Below are 18,568 nucleotides of genomic sequence, written 5' to 3' on the forward strand. Positions count from 1 at the left end.
TGGGTACAATTACCAGTTGGAGCAGGTTTAAGATTTTGGGGGAGATTAGTTTAGATGTATTGTTTTGAATCTCAAATCTATTTAAATATGTGCTTGTAATAGTATTATAGGTAAAATGGTGGTAAACCATATTTGGTTGAATGTAGTTTTTGGTCTGGAGTTGGGGTTCACCCTCTGTTAAAGTGGTACACTCCCCCTAGTCTCCGATTGACGCTTCGCCTCTCCCGGTGTTCTTCTCAACACTCAGCGGACAAAGAATGAGTCAAACAACAGGCAGGAGGAAAATGAGGATTCATTCTCTCTGATTGCGAAACTTTTTATTCAAAAAATGAACTGGCTGCTAGATCGATGGATTATTTTGTGCTTATCAGGTATATGTTCGTTTTTTTGTGTGTTTGTTTCCTCACTCAACATGTTGTTTTGTCATCTGTCTGAYAAAGCCGTGGACGCAACAGGTTGATCACTCTAGCTCAGGGTTTATTCCAGCGTCTAACGGGTCTCTCTACCTCTCTACCTCTACCTCTCTGCTTTACCTAAAACCTCAATATGACTATTGGACTCTCTTTATTTTGATTTATATAAACAGACCTTTGGCTGGCCACTTGTTTTGTGGGGTTCGTCTGAATTGCTTTAAGAGCTTTAGCTACTCTTGTTTCTGCTTTTATGTTTTGTCATAAATTACAGGAGGAATGTGTGGAATAAGAAATATACTATAGTAAAATCATCATTTATCATTTAAATAGGTGCTGTTATTCAGACAATGTCCATGGTATGCATGCACTCCAATGGGTCACATAGATATCTACTAGGCAGAGAATAATACCTTCATAACTTACTCTGAGGGTCTACTATGAAAAATCATTTTGGAGATCAGTCTTATACAGAGAATATTTGTGGAGTGGTCTATGTTGTGTTTACCTAATTTGGTAAATTAATAGAAAATGCAACCATTATTTAATCTAGTATTTTGAGTAGAATTATACAAAAGTAGAATTATACAAAACGAATCTGTGTCTAGTGTATAAACCCGACAGGAAGTCAAGTCAGTGGTGAAATGCCTGGCAGGAAAATGGTGTCAGTTGTTGAAGGAGGAAAGGGTCTGATGTGGTCAGGAAGCATGGAGTGACTCAGAGATTTAATCAGGAAGAGCCCAGTAGACTTGAATGATAAACCTGAGTTTTGTGTAGTAGCCCACTCATCAAGAAACCCCCTTTGAATTGTGTATGTTAGGTAGTTGCATGCCTTTTTGTTATTTTGTTGTTGTGAATATGAATTAGAGAAGAGTGTTATGTTATTGTGAGATGAATCGGGACCATAGGTACAAATGTAGGCCTATGTCATCATTTTTTGTCACACTTGTGGGTGTTTTTAGAAGTTTACAAATGTGTTTAGGAGTGCCTGGTTTCATGCATGAACACTTTTTGTGTTCTCCAACAGAGAGATGCTGAGAAAGGCTTACACCTTGGAGCAAAGGTTCCACAATACAGTGACAATGTTTTTCTTGGTTGTACGTGAATCCTGTGGTTATCACTACACTGTAAGGACCTCGTCTAACGGTTTGCTTCAAATCTCTAATAGCTAATTGGCTGTTCACACCCGACTGGACCAGACAAGATTATTTCATTGGTTGGAGTCCTCCCATCCCCCTCCTCCATTCTACTGTCCACACAGGATTCTCCAGGATGGGGGGGTGGTTTACAATGCCAAACAATGGGCCAATGGGCCATGAACAAAAGGACAAAGGGAGGGCCACAGCTACCCCGTGGACGGGATTTAGGAGCACGGTTCTTCTCCCTCCTGTCTCTTTCTCCTCACACTTTCTTTTTCTCCATCCCTCTCATATTCAAAATGAAAACAAACACAAACAGAACTGTCACCTTTTTCTCACAATTTCAGTTCAGTTCAATTTGCTTTATTGGCATGACGTAACAATGTAGTTATTGCCAAAGCTTACTTTGGAAATGTACAATATTAAAATAATAATAATCAGTATTGTCAACGAGACAACAGTAACAACAATAATCAAGGGTCAAAATAACCATATAACAATAACAATAAGCATAGAGAACATGTGCAGGTTGATTGGTCTGTCAGACACTGTCCCTCATCTTATGGCAGGCAGCCATAATGTGCGCTGCCAACCCACAGCTCTCTAAGTCCTCCCCCAACAGGACGGGTAGCCTATTCTCATCAGAGAGGTCTTTGAAACCTTCAATAAGGGTTTCAAATTTGAGGAAATAACACTCTAATTGTTTTGTCAAGAAATGCAACTCTGTCTCGGGTTCTGCTGTGGTGCAGTGGTTGCACAGCCTTTCCTCTACAGGGAGCCAGGGTTTCCTGTGTCTACCCTTCTCAATGGCAAGGCTGTGCTCACTGAGCCTGTACTTTGTCAAGGTTTTTCTAAAGTTTTGATCAGTAACCATGGTCAAATAGCTTGCCACTGTGTACCATCGATTTAGCACTGCATTTTGCTTTGTGCTTATGTTTCCCAATAAGTAATGTAATTTTGTTTAGACTGTGTTGTAATTTGGTTTATTATGATTGATTGGATGTTCTGGTCCTGAGGCTTCAGTGTGTTAGTATAACAGGTTTGTGAACAGCTGGATGAGAGGACTTTTTTCTTTGCTCAGCTCTTTGCATTGCAGGGCTTGGTAATGATATGAGAGGGGGTCACTGTATTTCCCCTGTCTCTCTTTCTCTCTCTCTCTGTCTCTGTCCTCTTTCTCTCTGTCCTCTGTCTCTTGTTCTCTGTCTCTGTCCTCTGTCTCTCGTTCTCTGTCTCTGTCTCTGCCCTCTGTCTCTCTTTCTCTGTCCTCTGTCTCTCATTCTCTGTCTCTGTCTCTGCCCTCTGTCTCTCTTTCTCTGTCTCTGTCCTCTGTCTCMCTCTCATTTGTTTTGCTCTCTCTAGAGGTAACACATCTTCTTCAGACTCTGTAGGAGGAGTGGGTGAACCGTTGGTGCAGGGTCAGATATTTATCTGCCATTAGTCACAACTTCTAAATGGAGCTCTAGAACATTTGAAGGCCATCACCGTGAGTCACCCTGGCTCCTCTTTAGTACATAGTGTAAAACAGCTTCCCTCCTTGTCTCATTCCCTTCATATGCACTAAACTGCTCCTAAGGAGAGAGCCACTGGGAAGAACCCTTTGTTGTGATTTCCTCTTTTCAAGGAAACGTTTGGAGTCTGTTCCTGCTTCATGCCCCACCCAGAACTAACGGGACTGGGAAATGTTTGGAGTCTGTTCCTGCTGCATGCCCCACCCAGAACTAACGGGACTGGGAAATGTTTGGAATCAGTTCCTGCTGCATGCCCCACCCAGAACTAACGGGACTGGGAAATGTTTGGAGTCTGTTCCTGCTGCCTACCCCACCGAGACCTAATGGGACTGGGAAATGTTTGGAGTCTGTTCCTGCTGCCTACCNGGGACTGGGAAATGTTTGGAGTCTGTTCCTGCTGCCTACCCCACCCAGACCTAATGGGACTGGGAAATGTTTGGAGTCTGTTCCTGCTGCCTACCACACCCAGACCTAACGGGACAGGTTGGAGCTGTAGACTGATCTGACTCTGGCCCCCTCACTGTTCCTCTTTATTATGATAACCCCCTACCTCCCTACTGCAATCCTGCCCCTGCCCCCCACGCACGGCGGAATGTAGTCTCTGTGACCGCCCGTGTACAGGAGAGAGGAGCCCCCATCCCATCTCTCTCTCATCCCCTTTTAGATATTGTGCAAATCACCACTTGGTAATCTCCCAGTTGGAGACTGAGTTGCAGTCATCACACACACACACACACACACACACACACACACACACACACACACACACACACACACACACACACACACACACACACACACACACACACCATTTCCACCACTCCATCTCACTATCTTATATTCTCTCTGTTCTCAGCCTTTTATCTGAACCACTGAACATCAGGAGCATTCCACCTCTGCAGTCTGTCTCTGATGGGCTCTGTGCTCTCTGTGGGGTAGAAAACAAACAAACCCCCTCGTGAGTTTAGTGGTCTGGAATCCCCCTTAACCTTTTGGATGTGCAAGGGGTATGTAAGGGAGAGTTGGATTGAAAACATATGGGTAGAGGCTATATAATAATAAGAACAACAATAATAATAACAATAATAATTATAATAATAATTATACATGGGACTTATATAGTACTTTTTAAAGAGCCAAAGATGCTTGGTTAAAGTGATGATGGACTGGGGCATTTCAAAGCTGGTGTTGGAGAGCATTCAACTGGGAAGTCTAATCTCTCCTTGCCATTTGCATGTTTCACTGGCTATTCAAAATGTACTGTATGTTAAAGGCCTTATATGCAGACTGCTGTTAGTAAGCATTTCACTGTCAGACCACACCTGTTGTTTATGAAGCATCTGACGAATAGAATTTGATTTGATTTTGATTTGAAAATGTAATTTGATATGTAGAATGGGACACATCACCGTGCCTTCTTACTCCTCCATCCATAGGTATGTGGAGTGGTCTCTGCCCTCTCTTATCCTGAACCACCCCATGTGTTTTTAACCTTCCCGTGAAAATACAATCTGGAATTGTTTTTATTATTGGAATTAATAACTTTCCCCCTCTCTTTTCTCTCTCATTTTCTTCCATTGTGTGTGTGTGTGTCCGTGTTCGTTGTGTGTGTGTGTGTCCGTGTTCGTTGTGTGTGTGTGTGTCCGTGTTCGTTGTGTGTGTCCATGTTCATGTTCATTGTGTGTGTGTGTGTGTGTGTGTGTCCGTGTCCGTGTTCTTTGTGTGTGTCCATGTCCTGTCTCTTATACACATCTAGATGTGTATAAGAGACAGGTGTGTCCGTGTTCGTTGTGTGTGTGTGTGTGTCCGTGTTCATTGTGTGTGTGTCCGTGTTCATTGTGTGTGTGTCCGTGTTCGTTGTGTGTGTCAGTCTGTGTGTGTGCTGGGGTGCAGGTGATCGTTCGGGAGGAGAGGCGTTTCGCCATGCTCTTCCAGTCCGTGGTACTCCAGTGCCAGTACCACACGCCCTCCACACAGACCCCTGTGGTGCAGTGGTGGTACAAGTCCTACTGCCGTGACCGCACACAAGACTCCTTCACCTTCCCCGAGAGCCTGGGGGTCCAGGGGTCCGAGCTGGGCGCCGCTGCCCAACTGGAGTGCTCCGACACCAGCCGCACCGTCCGCATCGTAGCCTCCGGCCAGGGTGCCTCCATGACGCTGGCTGAGCACTACAAGGGCCGAGATATCGCCATCGTTAACAGTACTGTGAATATTTCTAATGAGTTGATTTGTGTTGTATTAATTTAAATTGTGTGTGGAGGTGTTTATAGTTTAATGAGCTGTTGTGTGTATGACTAGAAGGCGGTGCTTGTGAGTATGTTGTGAGGGAAGATGTGCGCACACTCGCACATGACACACAGACATGGACACACACACACCCGCGCGCGCTTAAATGCTGGTTACAGTATGTCAGTGCTTTAGTGTTATAAGCAGTGGTCCGTCATGGCCTGTGTGATTCGTCTCCCAACAGGAAATGTGAATGCTTGTGCTTGGCGTTTCCTGTTCCTCAAATAGTACTTCTCCGTCTGTCCTTCACAATACACCAGGCTCCACAATTAAAGGGATATTTCATTAAAGGGATATTACTTTGAGATTCACAATACATTTGAGATTTTTGGGGGTGATTTGAACAAAAAAAATGCTAATATCGGTGCCATGTTTCGAATGAGGTTTGTGCCACAAATCCTAAAATATTAGCATTTGGAAACAGTGCCTTGGGAAACTAAACCGAAGCATGGATCGCTGTCATACCTTGTCCATAGACGGCTTACAAGGTAAGGAAACCAATGTGTAATTTGGGTGAAATATCCCCTTAACGACACTGCCCCCTGTTCACAATGGAGTGGTCTCTGCCCTCTCTTATCCTGAACCACCCCATTGAGCTCCTTATCAAAAGGAAACACACCTTCTTTGTTCTGCCTTTCAAAGAGAGCACCAACCTTTTGTGTCCTTTTTAGCTAAACACCCTACTGTTTCATAAACCATAATAGGAATCTGTAGGATGTACGAATGTGTCAAATGTCAATGTATCTTTGAGCATGGTTCAGTATATTGTTTGACTAAGGGTATATAATCCTATGACAGTATGCCGTTGTGTATCTGACCCTGTCCAGAGGCGGACCTGCGGATCGGTGACCTGCAGTGGGGTGACAGCGGCGTGTACTTCTGTAAGATAGTCATCGCTGACGACCTGGAGGGGAAGAACGAGGGCCAGGTCGAGTTACTGGTGCTGGGTGAGTGACCACAGGAAGTGAACCCCTCAGCACACAGGAAGTAACCATTCAACACAGGATGTCAAGCCACCTCAACATCAAAGAGGAAGGGATAGAACGGAAATTAACATTCTGTTGAGGCTCTGTCCTACTTTTGAGGTCCTCTCATTTTTATTTTTTTCACCAGGTAGGCCAGTTGAGAACAAGTTCTCATTTACAACTGCGACCTGGCCAAGATAAAGCAGTGCGACACAAACACAGTGTTACACATGGAATAAACAAACGTACAGTCAATAACACAATAGAAAAGTATATATACAGTGTGTGCAAATGAGGTAAGATTAGGGAGGTAAGGCAATAGTGGTGAAATAATTACAATTTAGCAATTAAACACTGGAGTGATAGATTGATGTTTACAGATGGGCTATGTACAGGTCCAGTGATCTGTAAGCTGCTCTGACAGTTGATGCTTAAACTTAGTAAGTCTCCAGCTTCAGTGATTTTTGCAATTTGTTCCAGTCATTGGCAGTAGAGAACTGGAAGGTGGTCAAAGTAGGAATTGGCTTTGGGGGTGACCAGTGAAATATACCTGCTGGAGCGCGTGCTACGGGTGGGTGCTGCTATGGTGACCAGTGAGCTGAGATAAGGCGGGGCTTTACCTAGCAGAGACTTACAGATGACCTGGAGCCAGTGGGTTTGGCGACGAATATAAAGCGAGGGCCAGCTGACGAGAGCATACAGGTCGCAGTGGTGGGTAGTATATGGGGCTTTGGTGACAAAACGGATGGCACTGTGTTACGCACGCCTCTAAGAGGGAACGCAACACCCTGCTACAACTCAACGTGGAGTGAAAGAGGTATGGGACTGTAGGTGCGAGTAAGGATGACAAAAGGCAGAGAATTTACCGTTTACTAGGAATTTATTCCTTCACACAGTAATTTGGGGAAAAGGGGCTGGACGGAACCAAAGCAAAGAAAGTAGATGTCAAAACATCCTCTCCTAGCTTACCTGCCTACCCACTACTTAACACCACCTGGTGCGCTAATCAAAATACAGTCCTAGCTTACCTGCCTACCCACTACTTAACACCACCTGGTGCGCTAATCAAAATACAGGGGGTGGTCCACCCAGGTCTTACCTAGTGTGCCTAGACAGTGAATATACTACGGGTATATGTATGCCCGCGGGCCTCTTGCCTAAGCACTTAGGTGCCTTCCCCTTCCCCCCTGGGAACAAATGAAACAAAATTATCCAAACAATTTCAATAATCAAAACACTGCGTCCTATTGACACACAAAATACATAACCAATCAGCTCTCTCACTCAACCAATACAGGACACACTAATCATCTCCCTCTGAGAACAACCAACACAGTATATCACCCTCACAGCCATCAGCCTCCTCGCTCAGCAACCATCTCTCAGCAATGATCTCTCTCTCTCTGCATTCTTTTCTCCTGAACAGAACACTGACTTTTATATAGCTTCAGAAGGAGTCTAATCGGATACAGCTGTAACTTGACGAGGGGGCGGGGTCAGCTCCAATCATCAATGGGGCTGACCAATCAGCTGCTTGGGGAGAATTCAGGAAGCCATCTCCTGAAACACACACTTGCAAATACACAAACCACAACACAGAAACTGGGGAACGCAACACAATGTGATAGACTGCACCCAATTTGCAGTAGAGTGTTGGATGCTATTTTGTAAATGACATCGCTGAAGTCAAGGAACGGTAGGATAGTCAGTTTAACGAGGGTATGTTTGGCAGCATGAGTGAAGGATTCTTTGTTGCGAAATAGGAAGCCGATTCTAGATTTCATTTTGGATTGGAGATGCTTAAGCTCTCTGCGCTACGGATCCCTTTAGCGGGATCATTTTCTTAAACAACCGCTGAATTGCAGGGCGCAAAATATTACAAAAAATATTTATAATCATGCAATCACAAGTGAAATATACCAAAACACAGCTTAGCTTGTTGTTAATCCACCTATCATGTCAGATTTTGAAAATATGCTTTACAGCGAAAGCAATCGAAGCGTTTGTGAGTGTATCAATCACTAGACAAAACAGTAAGAACATCTAGCCGCAAATTAGCTTGGTCACGAAAGTCAGAAAATCAATCAAATTAATCGCTTACCTTTGATGATCTTCAGATGTTTGCACTCACGAGACTCCCAGTTACACAATAAATGTTATTTTTGTTCGATAAAGATGATTTTTATAACCAAAAACCTCCATTTGGTTTGCGCGTTATGTTCAGAAAACCACAGGCTCGTGCCGGTCCTGAAGGGCAGACGAGGGCATACGAAAATTCCAAAAAGTATCCGTAATGTTCGTAGAATCATGTCAAACGTTTTTTATAATCAATCCTCAGGTTGTTTTTAACATACATAATTGATAATATTTCAACCGGACGGTAAACTATTCAATACTACAGAGAAAGAAAATGTCGAGCTACAACTCGCAGGAACTAAACAAAAGACACCTGACATATTTTGATAAATCTCGCTCATTTTTCAAAATAAAAGCTTGAAACTATGTCTAAAGRCTGGTCACAGCCTGAGGAAGCCATTGGAAAAGGAATCTGGTTGATACCCCTTTAAATGGAGGAGGGGCAGGCAATGGAACAGGGATTTTTCCAAATTAAAGGCACTTCCGGGTTGGATTTCCTCAGGTTTTCACCTGAGGAAATCCAGTTCTGTTATACTCACAGACAATATTTTGACAGTTTTGGAAACTTTAGAGTGTTTTCTATCCTAATCTGTCAATTATATGCATATTCTAGCATCTGGGCCTGAGAAATAGTCTGTTTACCTTGGGAACGTTATTTTTCCAAACATAGAGGTTAACTTGGTTTTCGAAGACCTTAGAAAGGCAGGGTAGGATAGATATAGGTCTGTAGCAGTTTGGGTCTAGAGTGTCTCTCCCTTTGAAGAGGGGGATGACCGCGGCAGCTTTCCAATCTTTGGCAATCTCAGACGATGCGAAAGAGAGGTTGAACAGGCTAATAATAGCTGTTGCAACAATTGTGGCGGATAATTTTAGAAAGAGAGGGTCCAGATTGTCTAGCCCAGCTGATTTGTAGGGGTCCAGATTTTGCAGCTCTTTCAGAACATCCGCTATATGGATTTGGGTGAAGGAGAAATGGGGAAGGCTTGGGAAAGTTGCTGTGGGGGGTGCAGAACTGTTGACCGGGGTAGGGGTAGCCAGGTGGAAAGCATGGCCAGCCGTAGAAAAATGCTTATTGAAATTCTCAATTATTATTGTGGATTTATCGGTGGTGACAGTGTTTCCTAGCCTCAGTGCAGTGGGCAGCTGAAAGAGGTGCTCTTATTCTCCATGGCATTTACAGTGTCCCAACATTTGGGGGAGTTTGTGCTACAGGATGCACATTTCTGTTTGAAAAAGGATTGTCTGAAAGGATTTGGAAGTTGGGAGTTGTGGGAATAGGTAACACTTATTTATTGTCTTCTCTCACTTTCTGAACCTAACCACAGCATCTAGTGTAAGTAAGTGTATGTGTTTGTTTGATATGGTTCGTAGTGATGTGCTTTATTATAAATGTCCCGGCTCTACATTCCAAAGTGCACTTACAACTGCTGCCATGACAACGCTGCTGCTCTGCGTGGTTCTGATCCTCTCTGAGAGGACCTATTGTTTGGCTGAGCTTACCGTTGTAAAACAACAGACATAACCCTGACATAGCCATATATAAACCTTTATAACCTCAAATATAGTGTCAGTATAGGCCAGGTAGACATAGGCTACAGAACATAGAGCTCACAACATAGAGTACCTATGTGGACAAAAGGTAATTACACATTCTAGTTCATTGTTGTGAGCTATGTAATCCACTTCTTAAGGTGTTTCAATGGCAACATTTTTGTTGGGGGGGGCGAGACTAAAACATGTAAAGGGTCAGTGGCGTAGCATGTAAATGTTATTTAACGAGACAAGTCAGTTAAGAACAAATTCTTATTTACAATGGCGGCACACCGGGGAACAGTGAGTTAACTGCCTTGTTAAGGGGCAGAACGACAGATTTTTACCTTGTCAGCTCAGGGATTCGATCAAGCAACCTTTTGGTTACTGGCCCAATGCTCTAACCACTAGGCTACCTGCTACCCCTGATGGTCAGTGGTGTCGCATGTTAAGGGTCAGTGGTGTCGCATGTTAAGGGTCAGTGGTGTCGCATGTTAAGGGTCAGTGGTGTCGCATGTTTAAGGCGTTCAGGTGGTGTGTCGCATGTAAGCAGTGTCATGGTGGGAGGGGACAGCAGACGAGCTGACTTAGGCTTTGTACACACCACCAGAGTTTGAGTTGTTGAACCCATTTTAATTCCTTCAGAGTTAGTCTGTTTATGTGGAGAACCCTCCTCCTACTCCTCTCACCGAGTGGGGCCAGTCTCCCTTCTCTCTTCAGGTTACTGTCTGCTGTATTTATATGACTGTTGAGGGCTAGAGAAGCTCAGTGCATTAGCGCACAGATGACTGTGCCAACATGTGGCTTAAACTGCCTCCTTCTACAGTCGTTCCTCTTTCTCTCCGCTTCCTCCCTCTCTCCTTCTGTTGTCTTTCTCTCCGCTTCCCTCCCTCTCTCCTTCTGTTTCTTTCTCTCCGCTCCCTCCCTCTCTCCTTCTGTTGTCTTTCTCTCAGCTTCCCTCCCTTCTCCTTCTGTTGTCTTTCTCCGCTTCCTCCCTCTCTCCTTCTGTTGTCTTTCTCTCCGCTTCCCTCCCTCTCTCCTTCTGTTGTCTTTCTCTCAGCTTCCCTCCCTCTCTCTTTCTGTTGCTCTTCTCTCAAGCTTCCCTCCCTCTCTCCTTCTGTTGTCTTTCTCTCAGCTTCCCTCCCTCTCTCCTTCTGTTGTCTTTCTCTCAGCTCCCTCCCTCTCTCCTTCTTGTTGTCTTTCTCTTTCAGCTTCCCTCCCTCTCTCCTTCTGTTGTCTTTCTCTCAGCTTCCCTCCCTCTCTCCTTTCTGTTGTCTTTCTCTCTCGCTTTCCCTCTCCTCTTCTCCTTCTGTTGTCTTTCTCTCAGCTTCCCTCCCTCTCTCCTTTCTGTTGTCTTTCTTCTCAGCTTCCCCTTCCCTCTCTCCTTCTGTTTGTCTTTCTCTCAGCTTCCCTCCCTCTCTCCTTCTGTTGTCTTTCTCTCAGCTTCCCTCCCTCTCTCCTTCTGTTGTCTTTCTCTGCTTCCCTCCCTCTCTCCTTCTGTTGTCTTTCTCTCGCTTCCCTCCCTCTCTCCTTCTGTTGTCTTTCTCTCCGCTTCCCTCCCTCTCTCCTTCTGTTGTCTTTCGGTCTCCGCTTTCCCTCCCTCTCTCCTTCTGTTGTCTTTCTCTCCGCTTCCCTCCCTCTCTCCTTCTGTTGTCTTTCTCTCCGCTTCCCTCCCTCTCTCCTTCTCCTCTCCTCTCTTTCTCATAACTACATTTTTCACAGCTTTTTATTTTTTGGTATTCTACTCTGAAGCACCTATTTTTCCTCTACCGGTTCTTCCCCCTGTCTTCTTATCATTGTGTCTTCTCTCCTTCTCTCTCTCCCTCCCTCCTCTCATCCCTCACCTTCCCCTCTGAGGCYCATAGTTTCTCCCCTCCCTCCCTTCCGGTCGTCACTAGTTACCACAACAACAAAGTCATAAACCTTGCCTTTTTCTACAATTTATCTTCTTAWAATGTGATTTTAAATTTAACCTTAACCCTAACCTTAACCCCAATGCTAACCTTATGCCTAACCCTAACCTTAACCACAATGCTAACCTTATGCCTAACCCTAACCTTAAGACCAAAAAGCACATTTTTGTTTACATACATTTTTACGATATAGCCAATTTTGACTTTGTGGCTGTGGTAACTCGTGGAAACCCTCCGTCTCCTCCCTCACCTTGTTCCCCTCTCAGAGGCACATAGTTTCTCCCCTTTCTTTCTCTCCCTCTCTCCCGTTCTCCTTCACCTCCTTCCCCTCTCAGAGGCACATAGTTTCTCCCTCTCTCAGGTTACTGAGCTCAGCTGGGTTTATATGACTAAGTGCCAGAGCAGGGTGGTAGGATCAGTGTGTGTGTGTGTGTGTGTGTGTGTGTGTGTGTGTTTTATCAGACGAGAGGAGTGTGAAACTTCTCTCTGACTACTGCCTACTCAGCATGGGCTGGAGCCTGTCTGGCCGTGGGAGTTTAGTCTGCCCAGACAGCTAGCAGACCTGTTGAACTAAAGAGGCCATTCACACTCAATTTAGTATTTATATGTAGGCCTACACAAACACACTTCATGTGTGTAAACCAGGTATTTTAGCATCCCTGTTGAACCTGTCTAAAGAGATAAACGTAGAGATTAGTTATTAGTTATTTTGGCGTTTGGGTGAGGGCATGGTCTCATTTCAACACCATTCTTTCTTTCTATTTCTCTCTCTCTCCATTGACCTTTATCCTTCTCTCACTCTCTGTCTTTATCTCCCTTAACCATTATGTCTCCTTTTCTGTGTGTCTCTCTCACTCTCTGTCTTTATCTCCCTCAACCATTCTGTCTCCTCCTCTGTGTGCCTCTCTCACTCTCTTTCTTTATCTCCCTTAACCATTCTGTCTCCTCCTCTGTGTGCCTCTCTCACTCTATGTCTTTATATCCCTTAACCATTCTGTCTCCTCTGTCTCTCTCACTCTATGTCTTTATATCCCTTAACCATTCTGTCTCCTCTGTCTCTCTCACTCTCTGTCTTTATCTCCCTTAACCATTCTGTCTCCTCTCTGTGTGCCTCTCTCACTCTAGTCTTTATATCCCTTAACCATTCTGTCTCCTCTGTCTCTCTGCACTCTCCTCTGTCTTTATCTCCCTAACCATTCTGTCTCCTCCTCTGTGTGCCTCCTCACTCTCCTGTCTTTATCTCCCTTAACCATTCTGTCTCCTCCTCTGTGTGCCTCTCTCACTCTCTGTCTTTATCTCCTTAACCATTCTGTCTCCTCCTCTGTGTGCCTCTCTCACTCTCTGTCCTTTATCTCCCTTAACCATTCTGTCTCCTCCTCCTCTGTGTGCCTCTCTCACTCTCTGTCTTTATCTCCCTTAACCATTCTGTCTCCTCCTCTGTGTGCCTCTCTCACTCTCTGTCTTTATCTCCCTTAACCATTCTGTCTCCTCCTCTGTGTGCTCTCTCACTCTCTGTCTTTATCTCCCTGTACCATTCTGTCTCCTCTCTGTGTGCCTCTCTCACTCTCTGTCTTTATCTCCCTAACATTCTGTTCCTCTGTGTGCCTCTCTCACTCTCTGTCTTTATCTCCTTAACCATTCTGTCTCCTCTGTGTGCCTCTCTCACTCCTGTCTTTATCTCCCTTAACCATTCTGTCTCTCCTCTGTGTGCCTTCTCTCACTCTCTGTCTTTATCTCCCTTAACCATTCTGTCTCCTCCTCTGTGTGCCTCTCTCACTCTCTGTCTTTATCTCCCTTAACCATTCTGTCTCCTCCTCTGTGTGCCTCTCTCACTCTCTCCTGTCTTTATCTCCCTTAACCATTCTGTCTCCTCCTCTGTGTGCCTCTCTCACTCTCTGTCTTTATCCTCCCTTAACCATTCTGTCTCCTCTGTGTGCCTCTCTCACTTGTCTTTATCTCCCTTAACCATTCTGTCTCCTCCTCTGTTGTCCCTCTCACTCTCTGTCTTTATCTCCCTTAAACCATTCTGTCTCCTCTGTGTGCCTCTCTCACTCTGTCTTTATCTCCTTAACCATTCGTCTCCTCTGTGTGCCTCTCTCACTCTGTCTTTATCTCCCTTAACCATTCTGTCTCCTCCTCTGTGTGCCTCTCTCACTCTTGTCTTTATCTCCCTTAAACCATTCTGTCTCCTCTGTGTGCCTCTCTCACTCTTGTCTTTATCTCCCTTAACCATTCTGTCTCCTCCTCTGTGTGCCTCTCTCACTCTCTGTCTTTATCTCCCTTAACCTTTCACGAGCCTCTACCCCGGATCCGGGAGCACCCCCCACACCCCCCACACACTAATAGCATACCTAGCATAGCTTCAAAAGTAGATAGTAGCATCTAAATATCATTAAATCACAAGTCCAAGACACCAGATGAAAGATACACATCTTGTGAATAAAGCCACCATATTCAGATTTTTAAAATGTTTTACAGGGAAGACAAAATATGTAAATCTATTAGCTAAACACGTTAGCAAAATACCACCACTATTCTAACTCCATCAGTTTCTTACTCCTTCAGGTGCTATCACCAATTCGGCTCAACTAAGATATTGATATCCACTAACCAAGAAAAAACCTCTTCAGATGACAGTCTGATAACATATCATGGTATGGATAGTTTTTGTTAGAAAAAAGTGCATATTTCAGGTAGAAATCACAGTTTACATTGCACCCACCATCACAAATCGACTAGAATTACTAGATAGAGCAACGTGTATGACCAATTTACTCATCATAAAAACATTTCATAAAAATAGACAAAGCATAGCAATGGAAAGACCCAGTCTTGTGATTTCAGACCATATTTAGATTTTCTAAGCGTTTTTCAGCGAAAACACAATAAATCGATAGTTAGCATACCACAGTGAACAAACGTTCACAGAGCATCGATTCCAGCCAAAGAGCGCTATAACGTAATCACCGCCAAAATATATTAATTTTTCACTAACCTTCTCAGAATTCTCCGATGACACTCCTGTAACATCATTTTACAATATACATATACAGTTTGTTCGAAAAGGTGCATATTTAGCCATACAAAACCGTGGTTACACAATAAAATACTAGGAAATCAAGCCTCAATATGTCTGACGTCATCTATCAGAGTGATCTAGTTTAATGAAAGCTAATCATATACTTGACTAAAAAATACAGGGTTGACAGCAATCAGAAAGACAAATTAGTTCTTAATGCAACCGCGGATTTACATTTTTAAAAATTATCCTTACTTTTCAATACAGGGTTGGCCAAGTGAAGCTATACCAAACAAAATGGCGAATTATGCGTTTAAAAATATTTCGACAGAAACACGGTTTATCATATTAAATATTGCTTACTTTGAGCTGTTCTTCCATCATATTCTTGGGCAATGTATCCTTTCTATGTTATAAACGTCTTTGGTCGATAGATGTCCTCTGTCCTTCGAAATGTCCACCACCAACGACCGACTCCCTAAAACGTGTGTCCAAACTTTCAGAACGCACAACAAAGAAATTCCTCAAAATCGCACTAAACGGTATATAAATTGATATAAAACGGCTCAAATTAACTACTTATGATTTTTTAAAAAACTATAACGACTGAAACAAACCGAGAAATATTGCTGGTTAGAAAACGATTTGGAACGAGGCAGGTCCGATGGCCTTCACGCTTGGGCGCACGTTGAGAAAGAGGTCTCTGTACATTTTGTCATTTTATAATGGCTGTGACACGTCCCATTCGACTTCATTGAAAACGTGATGACGTACAGACACCCAGAGGAAGACGTAGGCAGTGTCGGTTCCTTCATAGCATTCACTGTGGCCTTATAAACAGACCCCAGATCAGAGGTAAAAATTTCTGAAATCTGAACCCTGTCATGAAAAGTGCTGTAGAAATTGTTCTGTACCACTCAGAGACAAAATTCCAACTTCTATAGAAACTAGAAGGTGTTTTCTATCCAATAATAACAATAATATGCATATTGTACGATCAAGAATTTAGCACGAGGCAGTTTAATTTGGAGACACAAATATGCTAATGCGGAACAGCACCCCCTATAGTTGCAGAGTTAACCATTCTGTCTCCTCCTCTGTGTGCCTCTCTCACTCGCTGTCTTATCTCCCTTAACCATTCTGTCTCCTCTGTGTGCCTCTCTCACTCTGTCTTTATCTCCCTTAAACCATTCTGTCTCGCTCCTCTGTGTGCCTCTCTCACTCTCTGTCTTTACTCTCCCTTAACATTCTGTCTCCTCTGTGTGCCTCTCTCACTCTCTGTCTTTATCTCCTTAAACCATTCTGTCTCCTCTGTGTGCCTCTCTCACTCTCTGTCTTTATCTCCCTTAACCATTCTGTCTCCTCTGTGTGCCTCTCTCACTCTCTGTCTTTATCTCCCTTAACCATTCTGTCTCCTCTGTGTGCCTCTCTCTCACCGTTTAGCAGAAACAAAGCAGCCGTTGTTACCATGGCGATAGCGTTCGTCTGACCCTCTTTCCCCTATGAGCTCTAATGATTAATTGGTGTCCCAGAATGCTTCAGTGAAGTGTCTGTCCCCGTTACACTCGGCTCCCACCCCCCTCCTAGACTGGGGTAGTGTGTGTGAAGTGTCTGTCCCCGTTACACTTGGTTCCATTTTCCCATCCCCCCCTAGACTGGGGTAGTGTGTGTGTGTGAAATGGGTGTCCCCGTTACACTTGGTTCCCATTTTCCCATCCCCCCCTAGCCTGGGGTAGTGTGTGTGAAGTGGTGTGGAAGATCTATTAGCGTGACACTTTAAACTTTGTCTTCACTCCTATTAACTTGAATCATGGGAAATATTAATGATGCGATGATCACTTTGGCTTTAGAATCAGGTATTAAAGAATAGTTTGACTGTTCTTTTCCTCGACTTTTCTTTCGATTAATCTGTCTGGTAATCTCTATGCATGACTCTTAGTCAATAACTCCATCTGTTTGGCTGATTTGCCTCACCTTTGACCTCTGCCCACTGCTACTTCCTGTCTGCAGCGCCTCACCTCTTGCTCTCCTTCTCTCTGCAGGTAGGACAGGTGTCTGGACGAATCTCCTGCCTGAGTTTGATGTGGAGATTATGCCAGGTACGGCTGCCTGCTTCCTCACCCACTGGCTATTGGCTACTGTCTGTCTGTGTGTGTGTGTCTGTGTGTCTGTGTGTCTGTGGTGTTGTGTGTGTGGTGTGTGTCAGTGTGTGTGTGTCAGTGTGTGTGTGTCAGTGTGTGTGTGTGTCAGTGTGTGTGTGTCAGTGTGTGTGTGTGGTTGTCAGTTTGTGTGTGTGTCAGTGTGTGTGTGTAGTGTGTGTGTGTGTGTGTGTGTGTGTCAGTTGTGTGTGTGTGTGTGTGTGTCGTGTGTGTGTGTGTGTGTGGTGTGTCAGTTGTGTGTGTGTGTGTGTGTGTGTGTGTGTGTGGTGTGTTGTGTGTGTGGTGTGTGTGTGTGTGTGTCAGTTGTGTGTGTGTGTGTGGTGTCGTGTGTGTGTCAGTGTGTGTGTGTCATGTGTGTGTCAGTTTGTGTTGTGTGTGTGTGTGTCAGTGTGTGTGTGTCAGTTTGTGTGTGTGTGTCAGTGTGTGTGTGTCAGTTTGTGTGTGTGTGTAGTGTGTCAGTTTGTGTGTGTGTGTATGCCAAAAAATGGCTGCCTTTTCCCCCACCTGTTCCTTCCTTACCTGTTCCCTTCGGTGGCATCACCTGCTCTGGCTCTGCTCACCCTGTTTTCTCACTGTCCAATCAGCTTCTGGGAATCTTGAATGACTTAACAACTGCAGAGTAAAGGACAAATCAGCTCGTTGCCTCGTCTTATATTCCGCCTCCGCACAGTCAAGCATTAACTCACTCTCACTGTCACAATCATATTCTTGCTACAGGACTTATTCACAAGAAACCCTTGCCCTCTCTCTTTTGAAGATGAGATCTCTCTCTGAGAGGTCCACTGGGATGTGTGTTTTCACAAGGGGCTGACTAAAGTGGCGTGTTGTCGTTTTTTGTCACGGCCAGAGGAGTTCATCATTAGTGTTGGGATGCTTTAGTGACGTGAGCTGTGATAAGCCGCAAGCCCTGCCTCTCTACACCCTGAACATTGGGGGTTATTATTACCATAAATGTCAATGGTTTTTACGGATGTGGAAGAGGACAGACATGCAGAAGATGTAGCTGTAGTAAGTAACATGTAAGTAACTCAATCAAGTAACAAGATGTGTATTCTACTGTTTGTGGGATCTGTATCTCATTGATCGTGTCTGGTTCCAGAGTGGTTTGTGGATCTGTAGTCTCATTGATCTGTGTCTGTGTTCCAGATGGGTGTTTGTGGGATCTGTAGTCTCATTGATCTGTGTCTGTGTTCCAGAGTGGGTGTTTGTGGGATCTGTAGTCTCATTGATCTGTGTCTGTGTTCCAGAGTGGGTGTTTGTGGATGTGTAGTCTCATTGATCTGTGTCTGTGTTCCAGAGTGGGTGTTTGTGGGATCTGTAGTCCTGGGTAGTATCCTGTTCCTGTTGTTGATGGGGATCTGCTGGTGTCAGTGCTGCCCTCACTCCTGCTGCTGCTACCTCCGCTGCTGCTGCTGCCCCCGACACCTGCTGCTGCCCACTCCACCGTGAGTAACACACAACACACACACACACAAAAGGCGTTGCGATTGAAATCTATTACGT

The 18,568-nt window shown here is 44.4% G+C and overlaps 1 pseudogene; it reads left to right on the top strand.

The window, feature by feature from the left end:
• The first annotated feature begins 133 nt into the window (after window positions 1–133).
• LOC111971895 (immunoglobulin-like domain-containing receptor 2) overlaps window positions 134–18,568 on the top strand; it is a 29,904-nt pseudogene continuing 11,469 nt past the window's right edge.

This window comes from Salvelinus sp. IW2-2015, linkage group LG2 (assembly GCF_002910315.2).
Source record: "Salvelinus sp. IW2-2015 linkage group LG2, ASM291031v2, whole genome shotgun sequence".
NCBI classification, from domain to species: domain Eukaryota; kingdom Metazoa; phylum Chordata; class Actinopteri; order Salmoniformes; family Salmonidae; genus Salvelinus; species Salvelinus sp. IW2-2015.